This window comes from Saccostrea cucullata, unplaced genomic scaffold (genome assembly GCF_032062105.1).
Source record: "Saccostrea cucullata isolate Sc308-1 unplaced genomic scaffold, CSIRO_AGI_Scuc_v1 ctg3069, whole genome shotgun sequence".
NCBI classification, from domain to species: Eukaryota; Metazoa; Mollusca; class Bivalvia; order Ostreida; family Ostreidae; genus Saccostrea; species Saccostrea cuccullata.
The window spans coordinates 1-22,045 of NW_026933752.1; the positions used below are offsets into that span (position 1 = coordinate 1).

Here is a 22,045-nt window from a genome sequence, read left to right on the forward strand (position 1 = left end):
GAGCATTTAAAAGTGTCCGATTTGTGTAGGTTGTCATGTTGTGCAAAGGTTCTGTCAGATCATGCAAAACACTTCCGCCTCTTGTCGGCCATGTTGCAAGATCAACTTTCTCTAGTTAAGATAAAAAATATGTATATGATAAAAATATTAACATAAACACTATTGATATATTAACATTAAAGTTCATCAATAACAAAAAAAAAAAACCAAACAAACAAAAAAGAAAAAACTAAACAAACAAAAGGAAGAAACTAGACGTAGGGTTAATTGCAACGTGTGTTAAATTGTCCTTAAGGACAGATGATACAAACAAACTTTTGTCAAAAAAATTGAAAAGAACAATATGAGTCATGTTTTAATGAGTTAAATGAAAAGGTTTCACCGCGTAGTTTTTAATTTTTTATTCAAATTTTCAAATAAATTGGATTTGAAGTGAAAATTATTTGTATAGATTATTAAGGATGGTTTCAAAGAGGCAGGGTTTTTAACAACATAGAAAGTTTACAATTTCTTTATCTTCAAAAAAATTATTATTTGCATCATTTTCAATGAAATTAATTAAAAAAAATAACAATCCATTTTTTGTTTGAATCATCTGTCCTTAAAACCATTGTTTCCGATGTGAAAAAACATAAAAATGTATATTCAAAATGTTTGTGTATGATTAAAATGTATATTTTACCGATTCCTTTTTTGAGTTTAAGGCTCAAAATACAAATGTATTAATATTTTGGGGTATGCATAATATGTTTCAAGCATATTTAAAGCACTTTGTAAATAGTTAACTGAATATTTTGAATATAATTGAACTTTTAACAAACATTGTCTTTTTTTATATGATAGAAACTTTTTTACAATATTAATGTGAAACAAATATCTATATCATTAAAATGTTATTTCAGCATATAAGATTGTGTAAAAACACTCATTTTTGGATATATAGTCTGATTTATATAAGTTTTTACAATCTTGAGTTTCAATGATATGAATTTGCAAACAGTTTTCGCATCGGTACATTTTTTTTTATTTTCAATGATTCTATAATACGGGGCTGTTCAATTATTGTTGTTGAACTAGTTATGACATACATTATAGTATAATATGACATTAAGCTTTATTATTGAATCTTTCATGAATTTAAAACGGTTTATGTGACCATATAGTTCATTTTACTTTTATCGCAGAGAAAAAGATAAACAAGCGCCTCTTTCGAAACTGCATTATAAATGAAAAATCACGAAACAACTCCTCTGAAAAACAGGAACAATTATGTCTTACCTTGAAAGTACTGTAACTTGATGTTTCCTTCACAACAAGAAATGTTACTCTCGTGGAAATATGTGAAGTTCTTACAGTCAACCAATACTTTTGTGTTTTATTACACTGATCCCAGATGACATCACGTACGTTGGTAGCTTTATCAATGCTTACATGGGAACAAATCGACACCAATCCTTGGAAAAGAGCAAACCAAAGTCAGAAAAAATTCCATGATTCTTTAACCTTTGTATTGGTATCTGATATACAGTAGAATATTTCCTTAAATGGGAAGACACATTGTCCAAAATATGTATAAATTCTGATAACAGGAAAAAATCAAAATGATTTTCGGTTTTTATAGTGTAGTTGTTCAAAGATCATAATAAATAATACTTCCTGAATATTTTGTTTTGTTCAGATTAGTACGTCATAGCAGCAACTGGATAAATGATATAAATTATAATTAAGTGTTTTGTCGCTTACCTTATATATACAAAGCTTATTTAAAAATAAGAGGAAAATGTTAAATTCCCCTCGCAAACAAAATCTTAGCAAGCACTTGATAAAAAAGCAATTTTAGTTAGGGTAGTGAGATCGCTAAAATCTGAAAAATTACATCACTTTGAAGGTTACTGTTATCTCTTTAGACAAAAAAATCGCCTTAAATTGTCCTCGATAAAATTTAATGCCAATTTTATTATTATTTTTTTTTAATTTAGAGAAAAAAAATCGCGTTACCATGATAAATGACATCAAGCATTCAAAATTGGTAATATAGAACAGTGCAAGTACAGAAAAATAATTTCAGTATATTTAATATAGGGCAGAGTGCTACAGTTTTGCATTTAATAGCAAAATGCAAATACTTTTAAAAGGAAAAACATCCGCGTTTTTTACCTTTATTTCAAATGCGAGTTGTGTATCGCTCAAATTAAATATATCTAAAAAGATTAATATACTATACATATTTTAAGATACATGTATGTAGATGTAGATAAATTAAAATTTATTTAAATTAACTTGGAACTATATACATATGTAAGTTTAATTGACATGATTACTGAGCACCGAGGACATTACTTATTGAACATCCTCGTATCTTCAAATGTTGTCACTATAACAACATTTGAGAGGTACCATTTTTACAGAAAAAACTATGTTATGTTGCTATATGTTTTGTTATTGTTGTTGTTTTACTTTTGCACACAATTTGTAAGATTAGGAACATTAAGCTTTATTAAATGATCATATTTTAAAACTGAATAATGGGGTACATATAGTTCATTTTACTTTTAATTCGCACATAAAAAGATACAACCATGCGCCTCTAACAATAAAGAAAACTGAAAAATCATGAAACTATGCTAGTAGGAATTATTATGGTCTATACCTTGAAAGTACCGTACATCTTGATTTTTCCTTCATTTTCACGGGAAATGTTACTCTCTGACAGGGTCAGAAAACTGGTCATCTCATACTTTTGTGTTTTATTACAAATTTTCCCAGATGACATTACGTTGGTAGCTTTATCAATGCTTACATGGGAACATTCTACACCAATTTGGAAAAGAGCAAACCAATAGTCAGAAAAAATTCCATGATTCATTTAACCTTTGTATTGGTAATCTGATATACATATGTATTTAAAGGTTTGGATCCAATATATGTATAAATTTTAACAGGAAAAAAAAAATGATTTTCGGTTTTTATAGTGTATTTTTAAAATCTACTTGATATCAGTCGTTTGCAGGGCCTCGCGGGGAGGTCATACAAAATCCTGGAAATAATTTTAGTGACGTAATTTGACTCTTACCTTGGATATAAAATCTCATTTTCAGGAAAATGTTAAATTCCCCCCAACACAAAATCTAAAGTGACCGTAATGAACAATTTTAGTAGCGTGTGTTCAAACAAGGTTAATTTATCACAAAAAAATCTTAAATTGTATCGATAAAATTTTATATTTTTTAATTTAGAGAAAAATATGAACCAAAAATGACATCAAGCATTCAAAATTTGTAATATAGAACAGTGCAAGTACAGAAAAATAATTTCAGTATATTTAATATAGGGCAGAGTGCTACAGTTTTGCATTTAATAGCAAAATGCAGATTTCTATAATAGAAATACATGCGTTTTTCCTTTCTGTAAAACATATTTCGCAAATTAAATATATCTTTAGATGATCTATACATATTTTAAGATACATGTATGTAGATGTTAACTTGGAACTATACATATGTAAGTTTAATTGACATGATTACATGCAAGCGGGAGAGAGAACAGAATTCTATATATACATTTGAGAGAGGTACATTTTTACAGAAAAAATATTTTTAGCATGACTTCCTGCACAGCTCATTCGAGAACGGTCCAATAATAACTTCTTCATATTTTAAAAGAATTTTGAATATTTTATTTTCTCCTTTCACAAGACAATACAGTAACAATAAAGATTACTGCGAGGAAGTCTGTTTCTACATTTTTCATTTTGCATTTTTCATTGCTTCTACAGAACTGGTGGTTGGAGAATTATTCAAATTTTCTTCAGCAACATATTGTTGTAGTGTTATTTCTTGTTGTCTCGTTCCCTAAAAAAGTGAGATCAGCTGAGAAAATATATTAATGATCACAGTTCAATAATTTGAATAATGGCTAATACATATTTCAATATATGATTACTAAATTTTTATTAAAAATGGCATGAAGAAAGTCTATTTTTAAAATCTACTTGATATCAATCGTTTGCAGGGCCTAGCATTGTTGGCAATCATTTTAGTGACGTAATTTGACTGGAAAAAATCTCATTTTCAGGTACCCCCAACATGCCATTCTAAAGTGACGTAATGAACAATTAGTAGCATTTCACACGTTTTCCTAGTATATTTTACTTTTTAAATATAAAATATGATACTAAAATTAAAAACTGCATTCTATTTTCTATGATACAGTATCTGTAAAACATATTTATTTTGATGATCCTTAACTTCTCTTGTCCAACATATATATTATTTTTTTATATGTTACCTTTAATGTACAAAATTTCAATGCGTCCCTCACAGCAAGAAGTTGTGCTTTCATACAGAAGAGTTTCGAGTTGCTATTTTTCACAGTCATAGTATATTTCATTGCAGTGGTACATTGTTCCCAGTCTACTTTTGCTACCATAACGGCATCGTCGATGACAACCATTGAACAGTAATTGCACCAATTTTGAAAAGAACAAAGTAGCGTCAGAACAACTTCCATTTGGGATCTATAGCTTAAATTTCATGAAACAGGAAAATATACAATGTATATTAAATGATTTTATTTCCTTTTCAGAGAGACCATACAGATTTCAAAAGTGTCGTTTCCTTTTTATCCATAGATTTTAGATATGATAAAGGAATTCATATAATTGAGATTTATATTACTAGTAACTAAACAGAATGCCAGAGAAATAAAAAAAGGCATTTTCTGTTTAATAAAAGAAAGAAAACTGATAAAAGTGCGAGTAACAATTGGCGTAAAAACTTAAAAAGAAGAATTTTAATGAATTTTGAGAATAACGTTCACCTTTTTGAAGAGTAGAAAAAAATAGATGAGATATGTCAAACAAAAGTTGGTATGTTTCACGTTCAGATTTCCTCTTCTGTAGCAGATAGTTACGACTTAGACAGGGCCAAGGCCGCAAACTCTGATATAAAGAACACTAACAAATATTTACTATAAATTACTTTTCTAAACTAATGTGTTTGAGAACACGATGTTCAACTTCATCATGCATCTAAAAAAAATACCATTGCTTCGTTGAAGAAGAACAAACAGGGGACAACTCTGTTTCTGGTTTGTACTTCAAATGCAGGTTAGGAGCTGGTGCTGCGTCCACGTTGGATCTGTTTCTTTATATTTAAACCATGGCTGGAAACAGTTTCAATACCTGGTACGTTTCTAACATCCAAGATACAAAACATATATTCATGAATTGTCCTACATGATACTGCAGTAAGAAAAGAAGGTGGAACCCGGGACCGACCCAAATAAATCAATTAAAATCAATGAACTTGGATTACATAAGATTTTTAAACTGCATTGGTGGGTTATATATTTGCGTATTAGTCACTGAATTTCCTTGGACATTTTTATAAATTAAATTTACAGAAAGATTGATTGATTGATTGTATACTGTTTAACGTCCCTCTCCAGAATAATTCACTTATATGGAGACGTCACCATTGCCGGTGAAGGGCTGCAAATTTAGGCCTATGCTCGGCACTCAGGGCCTTTGAGCAGGGAGGGATCTTTAGCGTGCCACACCTGCTGTGACACGGGGCCTCGGTTTATACGGTCTCATCCAAAGGACCGCCCCATTTAGTCGCCTTTTTCGACAAGCAAGGGGTACTGAGGACCTATTCTAACCGGGATCCCCACGGGGCAATTTACAGAAAGAACTTTATTTACAGAAAAAACTTTATGTGTCTGACAATGTTTTGTTGTGAATGCATTGTAAACTACCTGTAGCATGACTTCCTGCACAGCTCATGTGAGAACTGCAGTCCAATGATTATGATCCCTCATCTATTAAAAAAATGATTTTTTATTATTTTCTCCTTTTGACACAAAACAATACAAGAAAAGTAACAATAAAGATAACAGTAAGGCATGACAATATGCCAGTAGGAATTATGATGTTTTTGTTTTTTGATCCGCCTCTACACTTTCCATTTGGTCGATCATCCTCACTAGACATCATGGCGTCTGACTGGTCAGAAAACTGGTGGTTGGATTTGTCGAATTATTTAAATTTCCTTCAGCAACATTTGTTGTAATGTTATTTCTTGTTGTCTCGTTCCCTGACAAAAGTGAGGTTAGCTAAGTTTATCACACATACATAATAATAATATTAGGCATATTGAACAATGGCAAATACATATATGTTTAAAGGTTCGAAAACAGATATAATTATATGATAACCACATTTTTATAAAAATAAAAAAGAGCATAAACAAAGTTCTAGTATTTTCAAGATCTACTTGATAGCAAATCAATGTATATAGATTATTTCTTAAATGTTACCTTTAATGTACGATTTTTATGCGTCCCTCACAGCAAAAAGTTGTGTTTTCATAAAGAAGAATCTTCGTGGGACTACTCATCACTGTCATATCATACTTCATCCAATCTATTTTTGTTACCATAACGGCATCGTCGATGACAACCATTGAACATTGACTGCACCAATTTGGAAAAGAACAAAGTAGCGCCAGAACAACTTCCATTTGGGGTCTATAGCTTTAAAATTCACGAAACAGGAAAATATACAATGTATTTTGAATTACTTCAATTCTATTTCCGAGAGACCATGCAGATTTCAAGAGTTCCGTTTCCTTATTTATCCATAGATTCTAGATATGATAAAGGAATTCATATAATTGAGATTTATATTTACTAAAAAAAAAAAAAAGCCAGAGAAATGAAAAAGGCATTTTCTGTTTAATAAAAGAAAGAAAACTGATGCAACTCAGAGTGACAATAGACGTTAAAAATTAAAAAGATGAATTTTAATGAATTTCGAGAATAACGTTCACCTTTTTGAAGAGTAGAAAAAAATAGATGAGGAATATGTCAAACAAAAGTTGGTTTGTTTCACGATCGGATTTCTTCTTCTGTAGCAGAAAGTTAAGACTTGGACAGGGTCAAGGCCGCAAACTCTGATATAAAGAAAACTAACAAATATTTACTATAATTTACTTTTCTAAAAATACAATGTTCAACCTCATCATGTATCTAAAAAAAATACAATTGCTTCGTTGAAGAAAAACAAACAGGGGACAACTCTGGTTCTGGTTTGTACTGCAAATGCAGGTTAGGAGATGGTTCTGTGTCCACGTTGGATCTGCTTCATTATATTTAAACCATGGCTGGAAACAGTTTCACATACGTTTCTAACATCCAAGATACAAAACATATATTCATGAATTGTCTTACATCTACTGCGGTACGAAAAGAAGGTGGAACCCGGGACCGACCCAAATAAATCAATTAAAGTCAATGGACTTGGTTTACATATTAAGATTTTTAAACTGCATTGGTGGCTTATATATTTGCGTATTAGTCACTGATTTTCCTTGGACATCTTTATAAAATTTTTATAAATTAAATTTACAGAAAAAACTTTATGTGTTTGACAATGAATATTTGTGAATGCATTGTAAACTACACTGTACCTGTAGCATAACTTCCGCACAGCTCATGTGAGAACTGCAGTCCAATGATTTTGATCCCTCATATATTAAAAGAATTTTGATTATTTTTTTATTTTCTTCTTTCGACATAAGACAATACAAGAAGAATAACAATAAAGATAACAGCAAGGCATGACAATATGCCAGTAGGAATTATGATGAAGTTTTTGTTTTTTGATCCGCCTCTACACTTTCCATTTGATCGATCATCCTCACTGGACAACATGGCGTCTGACTGGGTCAGAAAACTGGTGGTTGGATTTGTCGAATTATTTAAATTTCCTTCAGTGACATTTCTTGTAATGTTATTTCTTGTTGTCTCGTTCCCTAACAAAAGTGAGGTTAGCTGAGATTATCACACATACATAATACTAATATTAGGCATATAGAGCGTTAAATGATTTTGAACAATGGCAAATACATATATGTTTAAAGGTTCGAATACAGATATAATTATATGATAACCACAATTTTATAAAAATAAAAAAGGCATAAACAAAGTTCTAGTATTTTCAAGATCTACTTGATATTAAATGAATGTATATAGATTATTTCTTATATGTTACCTTTAATGTACATGATTTTTATGCGTCCCTCGCAGCAAAAAGTTGTGTTTTCATACAGAAGAGTCTTCTTGGGACTACTCATCACTGTCATATCATACTTCATGGCAGTGGTACATTGCTCCCAGTCTACTTTTGTCACAATTACGGCTTTATCGATGACACCATTTGAACATTGACTGCACCAATTTGGAAAAGAACAAAGTAGCGGTAGAACAACTTCCATTTTAGGTCTATAGATTAAAATTCACAAAACAGGAAAATATACAATGTATTTTGAATGATTTTAATTCTATTTCAGTGAGACCATACAGATTTCAAGAGTACCGTTTCTTTTTTATCCATAGATTTTAGATATGATAAAGGAATTCATATAATTGAGATTTAAATTTACTAGAAAAAAGCCAGAGAAATAAAAAAGGTATTTTCTGTTTAATAAAAGAAAGAAAACTGATAAAACTCAGAGTGACAGTGGACGTTAAAACTTAAAAAGATGAATTTTAATGAATTTTGAGAATAACGTTCACCTTTTTTAAAGAGTAGAAAAAAGTAGATGAGGAATATGTCACACAAAAGTTGGTTTGTTTCACGATCGGATTTCCTCGTCTGCAGCCGAAAGGTCAAGACCGCATACTCTGATATAAAAAACACTTACAAATATTTACTATGAATTACTTTTTTACACTATGTTCAACTTCATCATGCATCTAAAAAAAACCATTGCTTCGATGAAGAAGAACGAACAGGGATAACTCTGTTTCTGGTTTGTACTGCAAATGCAGGTTAGGAGCTGGTGCTGGTTCCACGTTGGATCTGTTTCATGGGATTTAAAACCATGGCTGGAAACAGTTTCACATACCTGGTACGTTTTTAACATCCAAGATACAAAACAGATATTCATGAATTGTCCTACATGCTACTGCAGTAAGAAAAAAAGGTGGAACCGGGGACTGACCCAAATAGATTAACTGAAGTCAATAGTAATGGATTTGGTTTACTTAAAATTTTTAAACTGCATTGTTGGGTTATGTATTTGCGTACTAGTCACTGAATTTCCTTGTTCATTTTAAATAAAAAATTTATAAATCAAATTAACAGAAAACAAAACTTTATGTGTCTGACAATGAATGGTTGTAAATGTATTGTAAACTATTTGTAGCATGACTCTGCACGGCTCATGTGAGAACTGCAGTCAAATAATTATGATCCCTAATATTTTAAAAGAATTTTGACTATTTTTTTTGTTGTTGTTATTTTCTCCTTTCAACACAAGACAATACAAGAAAAATAACAATAAAGATAACAGCAAGACATGAAACTATACCAGTAGGAATTGTTATGCTAATATTACCTTCTGATCTGCTTCTAGATTTTTCATTTTGCCCATCATTTTCACTGGACAAAATAGCGTCGGACAGGGTCAGAAAACTGTTGGTTGGATTTGTCGAATTATTCTTTTCTTCAGTAACATTTGTTGTAACGTCATTTCTTATCGTCTCGTTCCCTAAAAAAAGTCAGATAAGATTATCACATATACGTAATGATGATATTAGGCATATAGAGTGTTAAATAATTTTGAACAGTGGTAAATACATATTTATTTAAAGGTTTGAATAAAGATATGATGACTACGTTTTAATAAAATTAAGAATGACATAAACAAAGTTCTGGTATTTAAAAAAATCTACTTGATATCAATCATATATATATATATATATATATATATATATATATATATATATATATATATATATATATATAAAGCACAATTTACAACAACTCTTAAACTAACATAACTGCCCTAAGTGAAGAAATATTAATATAGAAAGCACAAAGAAATTCACTTTTTACATGGATACCCTTCCGCCCCAGCCCGGGGTTGAACTCTCGACCTTCGGAATCTGTCTCGTAGCAGTGAAGGAACAGCGCGCTAGACCGCTCGGCTATCTAGGCAAGTCAAAAAACTTGCTTTCGATGCCGATGGAATTCTCGCGGCGCTGCCCTACACTAAACGGTCATTGAGAATAGAAGTGAGATACAGTTATTTGGACATTAGTTTTAACAGAGGATTGTTACCAATACATGTTGTAATGAAATTAATTATTATTTATAAAGCACAATTTACAACAACTCTTAAACTAACATAACTGCCCTAAGTGAAGAAATATTAATATAGAAAGCACAAAGAAATTCACTTTTTACATGGATACCCACTTCCGCCCCAGCCCGGGGTTGAACTCTCGACCTTCGGAATCTGTCTCCTAGCAGTGCAGGAACAGCGCACTAGACCGCTCGGCTATCTAGGCAAGTCAAAAAACTTGCTTTCGATGCCGATGGAATTAATCGCGGCGCTGCCCTACACTAAACGGTCATTGAGAATAGAAGTGAGATACAGTTATTTGGACATTAGTTTTAACAGAGGATTGTTACCAATACATGTTGTAATGAAATTAATTATTATTTATAAAGCACAATTTACAACAACTCTTAAACTAACATAACTGTCCTAAGTGAAGAAATATTAATATAGAAAGCACAAAGAAATTCACTTTTTACATGGATACCCACTTCCGCCCCAGCCCAGCCAAACGGGCTAGCGCGCGGTTCCTGCACTGCTAGGAGACAGATTCCGAAGGTCGAGAGTTCAACCCCGGACTGGGGCGGAAGTGGGTATCCATGTAAAAAGTGAATTTCTTTGTGCTTTCTATATTAATATTTCTTCACTTAGGGCAGTTATGTTAGTTTAAGAGTTGTTGTAAATTGTGCTTTATAAATAATAATTAATTTCATTACAACATGTATTGGTAACAATCCTCTGTTAAAACTAATGTCCAAATAACTGTATCTCACTTCTATTCTCACTGACCGTGTAGGGCAGCGCTACGAGAATTCCATCATCATCGAAAGCAAGTTATTTGACTTGCCTATATAGCCGAGCGGTCTAGCGCGCTGTTCCTGCACTGCTAGGAGACAGATTCCGAAGGTCGAGAGTTCAACCCCGGGCTGGGGCGGAAGTGGGTATCCATGTAAAAAGTGAATTTCTTTGTGCTTTCTATATTAATATTTCTTCACTTAGGGCAGTTATGTTAGTTTAAGAGTTGTTGTAAATTGTGCTTTATAAATAATAATTAATTTCATTACAACATGTATTGGTAACAATCCTCTGTTAAAACTAATGTCCAAATAACTGTATCTCACTTCTATTCTCAATGACCGTTTAGTGTAGGGCAGCGCCGCGAGAATTCCATCGGCATCGAAAGCAAGTTTTTTGACTTGCCTAGATAGCCGAGCGGTCTAGCGCGCTGTTCCTGCACTGCTAGGAGACAGATTCCGAAGGTCGAGAGTTCAACCCCGGGCTGGGGCGGAAGTGGGTATCCATGTAAAAAGTGAATTTCTTTGTGCTTTCTATATATATATATATATATATATATATATATATATATATATATATGAATTGTTATGCTAATATTACCTTCTGATCTGCTTCTAGATTTTTCATTTTGCCCATCATTTTCACTGGACAAAATAGCGTCGGACAGGGTCAGAAAACTGTTGGTTGGATTTGTCGAATTATTCTTTTCTTCAGTAACATTTGTTGTAACGTCATTTCTTATCGTCTCGTTCCCTAAAAAATATATAATATATTACTGTATATATATTATTTCTTATATGTTACCTTTAATGTACAAAATTTCAATACGTCCCTCACAGCAAGAAGTTGTGTTTTCATACAGAAGAGTCTTCGAGTTGCTATTTTTCACAGTCATAGTATATTTCATTGCAGTGGTACATTGTTCCCAGTCTACTTTTGTTACCATAACGGCATCGTCGATGAAAACCATTGAACAGTGACTGCACCAATTTGAAAAAGAACAAAGTAGCGTCAGAACATCCATTTTGGACCTATAGCTTAAAATTCACGAAACAGGAAAATGTATATTCAATGATTTTATTTCTATTTCAGAGAGACCATACATATTTCAAGTGCCATTTCCTTTGTATCCATACCTTTTAGATGTGATGAAGGAATTTATATTTATAATAACAAAGAAAGCCAGAGAAATCGGTTTTATAAGAGAAAAAAAACTAATAAAACTTAGAATGAAAATTGGCGCAAAAAGTAAAATGAAGACCTTTAATGAATATCAAGAATAACGTTCACCATTTTGTAGAGTAGGAAAATATAGATGAGGGATATGTCAAACAAAAATTGGTATGTTTCACGATCGGATTTCCTCTTCTGTAGCAGACAGTTAAGACTAAGACAAGGTCAAGGTCGCAAACTTTGATATAAAGAACACTAACAAATATTTACTATAAATCACTATTCTAAACTAACGTGTCTAAATGCACTATGTTTAACCTCATTATGAATGCATCTAAAAAAAATACCATTGCTTCGTTGAAGAAGACCAACCATGGGATAACCCTGTTTCTGGTTGGTACTACAAATGCAGGATAGGAGCTGGGCTGTATTCAGGCTGGATCTGTTTCATTTTATTTAAACCTAGCTGGAAACAGCCTCACACATGGTCAAACACCCAAGATACCACATATATATTGATGAACTGTCTTGCATTCTACTGCAATATGGAAAGACCGGGGACCCCGGGGCCATTCCAAATAAATCCATTGAAGTATTTGGGCTTGAATTTTAAACTGCATTGATGGGATATGCATGTGTGTATGAGTAACTGGATTTCCTTTGACATTTTCCATAATCTATACATATTACATTGCGCGGGAATATACGCAGTAGGGAATTAGGACTAAACATAACCCATATTATTTTTACGCCACAGCCGTTTTACGCCGTGAAAGCGCAGCACCGTAAGCGAAAAATCAAATTCACGCTCACACTGAACAGAAGGTTCTTCCATTTATTGTTATTTATCCAAAGGATAAAAACGGGAATTTTTGAATTATAAATCTTATTTGAAGTCATCTCAAGTAGTTTGAAAATGTAAATATAAACACTGAATCAGTATTTTTTGAAAGATGTAGTCTCATATCTCAAAGACGTGTGCAAGCAAATTGAGTACCGCGCTAATCCTAACACGCATTACTCAATTTGCTTGCACACACCGTTGTAGTTATGAGACTATATATCTTTCAAAAACAGTTATACAATGCTTAATTGAAGACTGGAATGTAGATAGCATTGTTTACTCTTATACAGAGCGGGGCAGGGCTCTCTTGTTAATTATAAAGATTTTATGCAAACAAGATGTTTGTACATAAATATATTACGAGTATGTTCCTCAGCCTTACCATTATGAATGTAACATACGAGTATCCATCTTCCAAATCTGTTAAAGCAAAAGAAGGAAAACATTAGAAAAGAACAAATAATTTCATTATTGTTCACTCTGATACCGTATCACCCAACTACTAGCATACAAAAATATCAGGAGAATTTATTTTCCATATTATCAATTAAACTAAAAAAATATACTTATGATCCAAATAATCAGATGTTAGTTTGATATCAATTATTCTTGGGACTAACTCTCGAACACCTGTAAATATTCTAATTCATGAGTTTATACTAAATACAATGAAAATTTAAAAAAATAATAAGGAGACAAACTTGTTCTATTAAGACACAATCCCAATTGTATATCTGGTCACAGCTCCATTCAATTTAAATTTAAAAATTGAAAATTACGTAAAGAGTCATGATCGCCTTTACCTCAAGGCGCTGGAACCAGCTAAATACTGTTCTTCTGCATGATTTTCCTATACGAGTATGCTGTTTTACACGCATCTGATTGGGCCAGAACTTATATTTTCTCTACTCCCTCTAAGGGGTTATCATTGGAATGCTATACAGTTTCAAGATGGAATTCATGTTTCCTAAAAGGGTCGAAATTACCAATTTGGTTTATTAGATAATGTAAATCATATAATTAATCCTAATCGACGAATTTTGGGTTATGAACATACTTATTTCACAAAACACATTACAATTTGTTAAAAATGCAAACAATTTTATATACATACACATCTTTTTCCATAGACATTTCAGGGATCCTTTCCTTGTGATAAAGCAGAATGACGTGTCAATAATTAACATTACGAGTTACATTCGTATCGTAATTACTGAACAGTCAAAATAAATTATGGTACCAATAATGCGTTAAGGTTTATTTAATATTTGAGAAAAATTACACGCAATATCAAGTATGTAATACCTTTTATGTATAAAATTTTAATGCTTCCCTCACAGCAGGAATTCGTGTTTTTATACAGATCGTGTCTTCGTGGAACTTCTCATAACAGTCATATCATACTTCATGGCAGTGGTACATTGCTCCATTCTACTTTTGTTACAATAACGGCTTCATCGTTGACAACATTCGAACATTGACTGCACCAATTTAAAAAATAACAAAGAAGCGTAAGAAGAACTTCCATTTTGGAATTTACGAAAACAGGAAAATTCTATATTGAATACTTTATTATTTTCCTTTCAGAGGGACTAACAAGAGTGTCATTTCCCTTTTATCTAATAATATCTATTAGATATGATTGAATAATTGATATAATTAGATTTATATTAACTAAAAATAGTCAGAAAAATAAAAACAAGAGGCCCATGGGCTACATCGCTCACCTGAGAAGCTTTGACCATGCTATTCTTAACCATTTTTTCCCCCTTGTAATATCTATTGTGACGCCATCGTACCCCACAGGTCATAGTTTAGACAATTTGAAATCTACACTACCCCAGGATGCTTCCACCTAAGTTTCAGCTTCTCTGGCCAAGTGGTTCTTGAGAAGAAGATTTTTAAAGATTTTCCCTATATATTTCTATGTAAAACTTTAATTCCCTATTGTGACCCCGCCCACCCCCCAGGGGCCATGATTTGAACAATTTAGAATCTACACTACCCCAGGATGCTTCCACCTAAGTTTCAGCTTTTCTGGCCCAGTGGTTCTTGAGAAGAAGATTTTTAAAGATTTTCCCTATATATTTCTATGTAAAACTAATTCCCTATTATGGTTCCGCCCAACCCGTGGGGGTCAAGATTTGTACAATTTAGAATCTACACTATCCCAGGATGCTTCCATCAAAGTTTCAGTTTTTCTGACCCAGTGGTTCTTTAGAAGAAGATTTTTTAAAAGATTTTTCTTTATATTTCTATGTAAAACTTTGATTCCCTATTGTGGTCTCGCCCAACCCGTGGGGGTCATGATTTGTACAATTTAGAATCTACACTACCCCAGGATGCTTCCACATAAGTTTCAGCTATTCTCGATCAGTGGTTCTTGAGAAGATTTTTTAATGACCCCATCCTATTTTTGTCTTTTCTTGATTATCTCCCCTTGCGAGGGGATATGTCCCTTCATTTTAACAATTTAAATTTCCCTTCACCCAAGGATGGTTTGTACCAAGTTTGGTTAAATTTGGCCCAGTGGTTCTTGAGAAGAGGTCGAAAATGTGAAAAGTTTCCAGACGGACAGACAAACGGACAAAATATGATCAGAAAAGCTCACTTGAGCCTTCGGCTAAAAAACAAGACATTTTCTGTTTAATAAAAGAGAGGGTGAAACGATGAACTGATAAAACTATGAGTTATTTGTGACGTGAAAATTTTAATGAATATCGAAAAATAATATTCACCATTTTGGATAAATTTCTTTACTTGATCTAATAATTTAGAGACATCATCTATCAATAAAATCCATTAAGGTATTTTTCCAAAAACTAAAACAATACACTTTATGGTTTACAAAACGAATTTTGTAGTCGAAAAGCAATGCTATGACGTTGGAAGGAGATTGATCAAAATGAGGCCAAACAAGCTATACTTGGTTTTAGGGCTAAATTAGAAAAGAGAATATCAGTTAGCAAGTTTTCACTCCGATTTCTCTGGAAACCTGTGCCCATCCCTGTGGAGGAGGAAACTCCTTCTAACAACTTTTATCAACAGAATTTGAACACTCTGAAATATAAAGTGAAGATAACAAACAGTGATAGGTTTCATATAGTCGATAAACAATAAATATGAAGTGGGCATAAAACTCGGAGCCTTGGAAATTCCAGAGGTGGATACAGTTGCTAGGAGAAGTAAGCATCCCCTGTGGACCGGTCACATCCTGTGTGAGCCTTATGTATTGACCATGTAGATGTAACATTTTGTAGTAAAACTTAATATAAAAACAAAGCGCTAATAATTGATTTGAAACAAGTCAAAATACGACCAAATGTTGAATACACACGTTTCGAGATTGTAACTCTCCTACTATAGAGGCGCAAAAAAGTATCCATTTCAGCGTGGAAGTGGGACAGGTTAATGCATACAAACGTGCATTACTAAATGAATGATGTTTATGGATTTTAAAATTCATTTACTGTTATACAAAGATAATTATTTTAAGCAGTGATGCATTTGATGATTTCATCAAGCTCAATTATGCATATTTTTACAAATCTATTTTCAATTCAGATACTTGAACAAGAAAAAAAGCCGTCGTAGTCTTTATGAAAAAGTAAAAGATTTCCTTGATTGTACAAACCTTTTCTATAAAGTTAGTGAGCTGTTTGAAGTTATATTAAGGGAAAGAATCAATGTGTCATTTAGATTGCCGACATGCAATGATCAGATGCATGTGTACCGTATTTATTAGAGGTCCATATCTCTTCCTTCGCCTTCACATTAATTCTGTTATTCTCGAGTTGAAGAGTGCATCCTGATATCATGTAGATATGATAACCAGTATATCGATGAAGCAATGTATACAATATATACATATCTGTCCCACCTGTCTGTTTACGCAGCAACAAAACTCCCCTCTTCAACGAAAGAGCGCGCCAACTTGAAGGGAGATAATCTCGAAACTTGCGTATTGAAGCCACAGCAAGTGTTTTTCTTTTCTCTTTTATAAATCTTTGTAAAAATTCATAGGAATATAAAAAAGTTCAGCTTATAAAGGATCACAATTAGTGCTCAATAGAATCCCAATAGTTTTTTTTTATAAAATTTTCTCTGAAAACTACATTAATGTTGTCAATGACGAATTTCAGAATCTTTTTAAAACTTAATATAAGCTTTATCCCGCGTGGCGCAGTGGTTAGAATGTATGCTTCAGAGTCTCGGAGTAAGGAGCTGATCTTTTACATCGCGGATTCGAATCCACGGCGGAACATGGAGACCAGTCTTTTGGATGTGACCGTATAAACCGAGGTCCCGTGTCGCAATTAGTTGTGGCACGAAAAAGATCCCTCACTGTTCAATGATACTGAGTGCCGAGTTAAGATATGCATCCCACCATCCCCAGATAGCAGAACACCGTTGGCCCAATCTTACATTATGGTTCTATTATCTATGTTGGGTTACCTTGATTGGACCAGCAATGGGCCAACAATGGCCCAACATGGAATATTGATAGCTGGTTATGAATAATAGTGCACTAATGTTGGGCTAACTGTTGGCATTATATCATAAAACTATTATCATGAGAGAAAATATTTGTTTGGTGATTGGCATCGGCCCTACGTTGGCCCAATATACCATGAAACTGACTGAGCATCATGGGTAGACAACAACCGGGCTACTTGTAATATCCGCGCCATTTTTAATCTGACACGAGTGTAATGAGACTATACCTTGCATATCTGCATCAACTTTGTAAGTATTAATAATATGTTTGCCTCGGCTTAGCTGAATTAACGTTTAGTTTTTAAACGATATCATGTACAAATCTGTGTAAATCAGACACGGGGAGGTGCTGTTGGGTCAACACTTTACAGATAGCATGCTAACATTGGGCCAACGTTGGGCCAATGTAATCGGTTACATCGGGCCAATGTTGGCAAATAGCATTGACCCAATTTAAGTTTACTCATCGGCCCAATGTTGGCCCGATATGTTTGGCCAACGTTGGCCTAATGTAGAGTGTTATTTCTACAGACATTGGCCCAATGTTGCGCCAACATTGGCCCAATGAATGTGACATTGTTGGCAAAACGTCAACAAGAACATTGGGCCGATGTTGGCAAATTACGTTAGCCGAGTGTCATTTTTCTCATTTGCCCAATGTTAGCCCGATACATTGGACCAACATTGGGCCAATGTGTATAAACATTTAATTGTTACAAATCTGTATATTAACAAATCTGATCATCTCTACAATCAGAAATAAATCTACAACCAATCCTACTTGAAAAATCAAGCTAGCTAAAATAAATTTAAAATTCTTATAATATATCAAAACAAAATAAATTATCAGTGATTAAATCTTTTGTTTCTATACCAGAAAAATAAATGAAAGTATAAAAATGTGTTTTGATGCAGTTAAAACAATGAATAATTTGCTCCTCATTTAAATTGAAATTTGTGTCTAGTAGAATACATTTCCGAAGTCTACCACTTAATTTACTTATATACACTTAACGTCGAGTACATGATCAAACATTTTGAAAATGTTGAACTTGCTGAAGTTAAAACAAAATTTATTCAGTACTAAAAATAAATTGGGTTCTTTCATTTAAAATTTGTTCAGTGTAACGACAAATTTTCAATACATGTATTTTATATGGGGCAACATTGAATCAAAATTGTTGTGATGATGATGATCAAACGTAGAAATTTTATGCATAAATGCCTTCATCACGCAAGCTAATCACTTAATCACACCATGAAACAAAAAAGACGGTATATTCCTTAATTGACAACTTAAACATATAATGATATACTTGTAAATTTAATCGTATGTTTATTCTTTGCTGAGAAAAGTAACAAATATATTAAGTACCAAATATTACAATTTTAGTGCTACTGGAGATTCTAAAAATACATAGAGAACACAATCAAAGAATGGCTAAGGTATGCCAAGGACAGGGAAGAAACGGACAGAGAAGACAAGAAGGGAGGAGGAGACTCGGGAAGAGGGAATGGAGACTTAGGAGAGGGATCACATGGAAAGTGGCAGTGCCTAGCTTTTTTCTGTAATATAGTTTGACATAGTTCTACCCTTTTTTGTGTCTGTTTGTCGGTTATAAACACGATGCAGATGACAGAAACATTTTTTTTTGTGTAAGTAAACAAAATGACGGGATTCATTTTAGTATTATTTTAAGAACAGGGGGGCTTTGTTTATTTGTTAGACGTCCTTATTGATACCTTTAATTTACTGAACTTGTGCATAATGTACATCAGAGAGGGAGTATACAGTCATGTAAACCTCCATGTATCGCTTGAAGTGAGCATCAACTTTTAATTCTTTATTAATGTTTTCTTCATGCACTGAGCAATAAAATTATAGTGTGTTATAATTTAATTTTATATTTTGATTTCTTTTTCCTCAGTTTCTTAATTAATGTAGAGCTACTTACAATGCAATACTTGTTGATGGCAATTCTATGAGATATTGAGAATATGTATTAAACTATTAATCTAGCATATATAGCATATATAGATAGTTTTCAAGGGCTTTTACCATGAAACTGTACTACAAAACTAGTATAACCTTATTGTATATATTTCTTTGTCAATTTTGAGGACAAATGGCCAACCAGTGAAGAGCAAATGAATTGTCATGCTGGAGAGTCAATAAGATACAAACCAACGTCGGCCCAAAAATGATGTTTTCCTAATATTGAAAGAATATGTGGGCCCATCAATGGCTCAATGATATCCGTTCGTTGGTCCAACAACAAGCCAACAAGTTGGTCTGATTAAGGGCCGATGAGCAAATTACCGTTGGCCCAACATTAATTGCTTACAATGGCCCAACTGTACAAAAATGACGTTTGCCCAACATTGAAAAAATACATTGGCCCAACAGTGGCCCAATATTAACTGTTACATTGGCCCAACAATAAGCCAACAAGTTGGTTTGATTAAGGGCCGATGAGCAAATTACCGTTGGCCCAACATTAGTTGCTTACAATGGCCCAATTGTACAAAAATGACGTTTGCCCAATATTGAAATAATACATTGGCCCAACAGTGGCCCAATATTAACTGTTACATTGGCCCAACAATAAGCCACTTTGATTAAGGGCCGATGAGCAAATTACCGATGGCCCAATGTTGAATTCAAACAGTGGCCCAACATAAGGAGCGTTGTTGGCCCAACAAAGGTCCAATAACATCCTGCTATCTGGGTCGGCAATGTGCTTTTCATGAAGTTTAGGAATCTAGTACAGGTATGGTAAATCAAACTCACCTTGACTGACTGGTATTTGATTTTTAAAGAAAAAATGTTATCTTTTAGTATTACGTGTAATGATCGAATCAAAGTAAAACGATATATGATATACAAATTATTTGTAATTTAATGCAATTTAAAGCATGTAGCCTGAAGCAGTCAGTCGGAATGGAAATCAGTACGTATTGGAAAGACTTAAACGTCCGTTCTCATATGTCCTGACTTCATTTAAGATAAAGTGTTCCTTGAAGCAACGTAACTGAGAGTTCAAAAAATACTTCTTGGCCAAACACATCGAAATGTTGTTTTTAATTTAGTTTTCCATTATTCATTAAAAACTTGAATGTATATAGCATTTACTCTTAGATATAGGATATAGGATATATTTTTGTTAATTATAAAGATTTTATGCAGTCCAGATGTGCCATCTTTTTGCTAACTTTTTAATATGATGTTTTGATTGTCTTGTCTTACAGATACTTTTCTACAAGTCATTTTTGGGGGATCAGACATTATCATATTTTACGTAACTGATAAGCAAAGCTTGTGAATCTGATCCCCTTATTGTTTGTTAAATTGTTCACATTTATACCGTCATTTTAATAAATATACATTATCCATCTACATGAAAGTGTTTTATTTGACTTTTACAAAATTAGCAAAAACAAGCTGCGGTGATCTTGCCCATAAGCATTAGAAGACATAAAACAACAATTATTAGAATAATAATTGTATTTATGTATTTAATGCGATAATTTGTTGGGAGGTTTCCGGAAACATTTAGGTTGGTAATTTGTGAAAATTGTCAGATCCACGCCTTTCCTGATGGATTAATTTAATAGAATGTGTAAGGTCACGCGGTCAGCTCAGCGAGTCATTCATACTCGCGCGCTCACCATCGCTAACATGACGCACGTCTATTTTGAAGACCCACCTCCACCCCAGCATTCCTGTCCCTTAATATAATGATTAATGTGGCTTGTAAAATTTATATTTTATTATAGTTTTTACTGTTTTACTGCTCCCATGTACTTTGTTTTGATTACTATCTTTTTGCAAGCCTTTTCTTCTGAGGTTTTGTTTGTCTTTTTGATGTACCATCTTGTTGCCAACTTTTTCTTATGATGTTTGCCTATTTTGTTTTGATGTGCCATCTTTTTGCTAACTTTTTAATATGATGTTTTGATTGTCTTGTCTTACAGATACTTTTCTACAAGTCATTTTTGGGGGATCAGACATTATCATATTTTACGTAACTGATAAGCAAAGCTTGCGAATCTGATCCCCTTATTGTTTGTTAAATTGTTCACATTTATACCGTCATTTTAATAAATGACATTATCCATCTACATGAAAGTGTTTTATTTGACTTTTACTAAATTAGCAAAAACAAGCTGCGGTGATCTTGCCCATAAGCTTTAGAAGACATAAATAAAGATTTTATGCAGTCCAAAGTAATTTTAAATGAATAAATATGATGTTTCACAGCTTTACCATTGTGAATGTAACATTCGAGTCTTCGTCCTCCAGCTCAGTTTAAAAGAAAAATAAAGAAAACATTTAAAAAGTACAAATAATATCATTATTGAATTAACTCTTTTTTCCATCTCCAAACCGTATAAATGTAGGGGGAAACATATCTTACATGATTAGTAAAACTGATTTAAAAAATTATTCTAGATATTTAAATTTAATAATCAGATACCGGTAATAGCTGGACGATCGTTTATTCGTCGGAGTAACTCTCAAACACCTGTAACCATTCCAAATCAAGAGTTATTACTTATTACCAAAATGAATAAATAAATATTAGTAAACTTATTCCGTTAATATCAA

At 32.9% G+C, this 22,045-nt stretch overlaps 1 protein-coding gene and 1 long non-coding RNA gene across 2 annotated transcripts in view; both read right to left on the bottom strand.

Moving 5' to 3' along the window:
* Positions 1–25: 25 nt before the first annotated feature.
* LOC134239246 (uncharacterized) overlaps positions 26–22,045 on the bottom strand; it is a 40,026-nt gene continuing 18,006 nt past the window's right edge. The window contains exon 2 of the transcript XR_009986188.1: positions 26–111. The gene's annotated coding sequence lies outside the window, so the exon portion shown is untranslated. The remainder of the gene's footprint in view (positions 112–22,045) is intronic.
* LOC134239247 (uncharacterized) lies at positions 11,505–13,361 on the bottom strand. The gene is made up of 3 exons (XR_009986189.1): positions 13,322–13,361; positions 11,727–11,902; positions 11,505–11,675 (listed from the first exon to the last, which is right to left on the bottom strand). It is a non-coding gene; the product is annotated as an uncharacterized LOC134239247 (long non-coding RNA).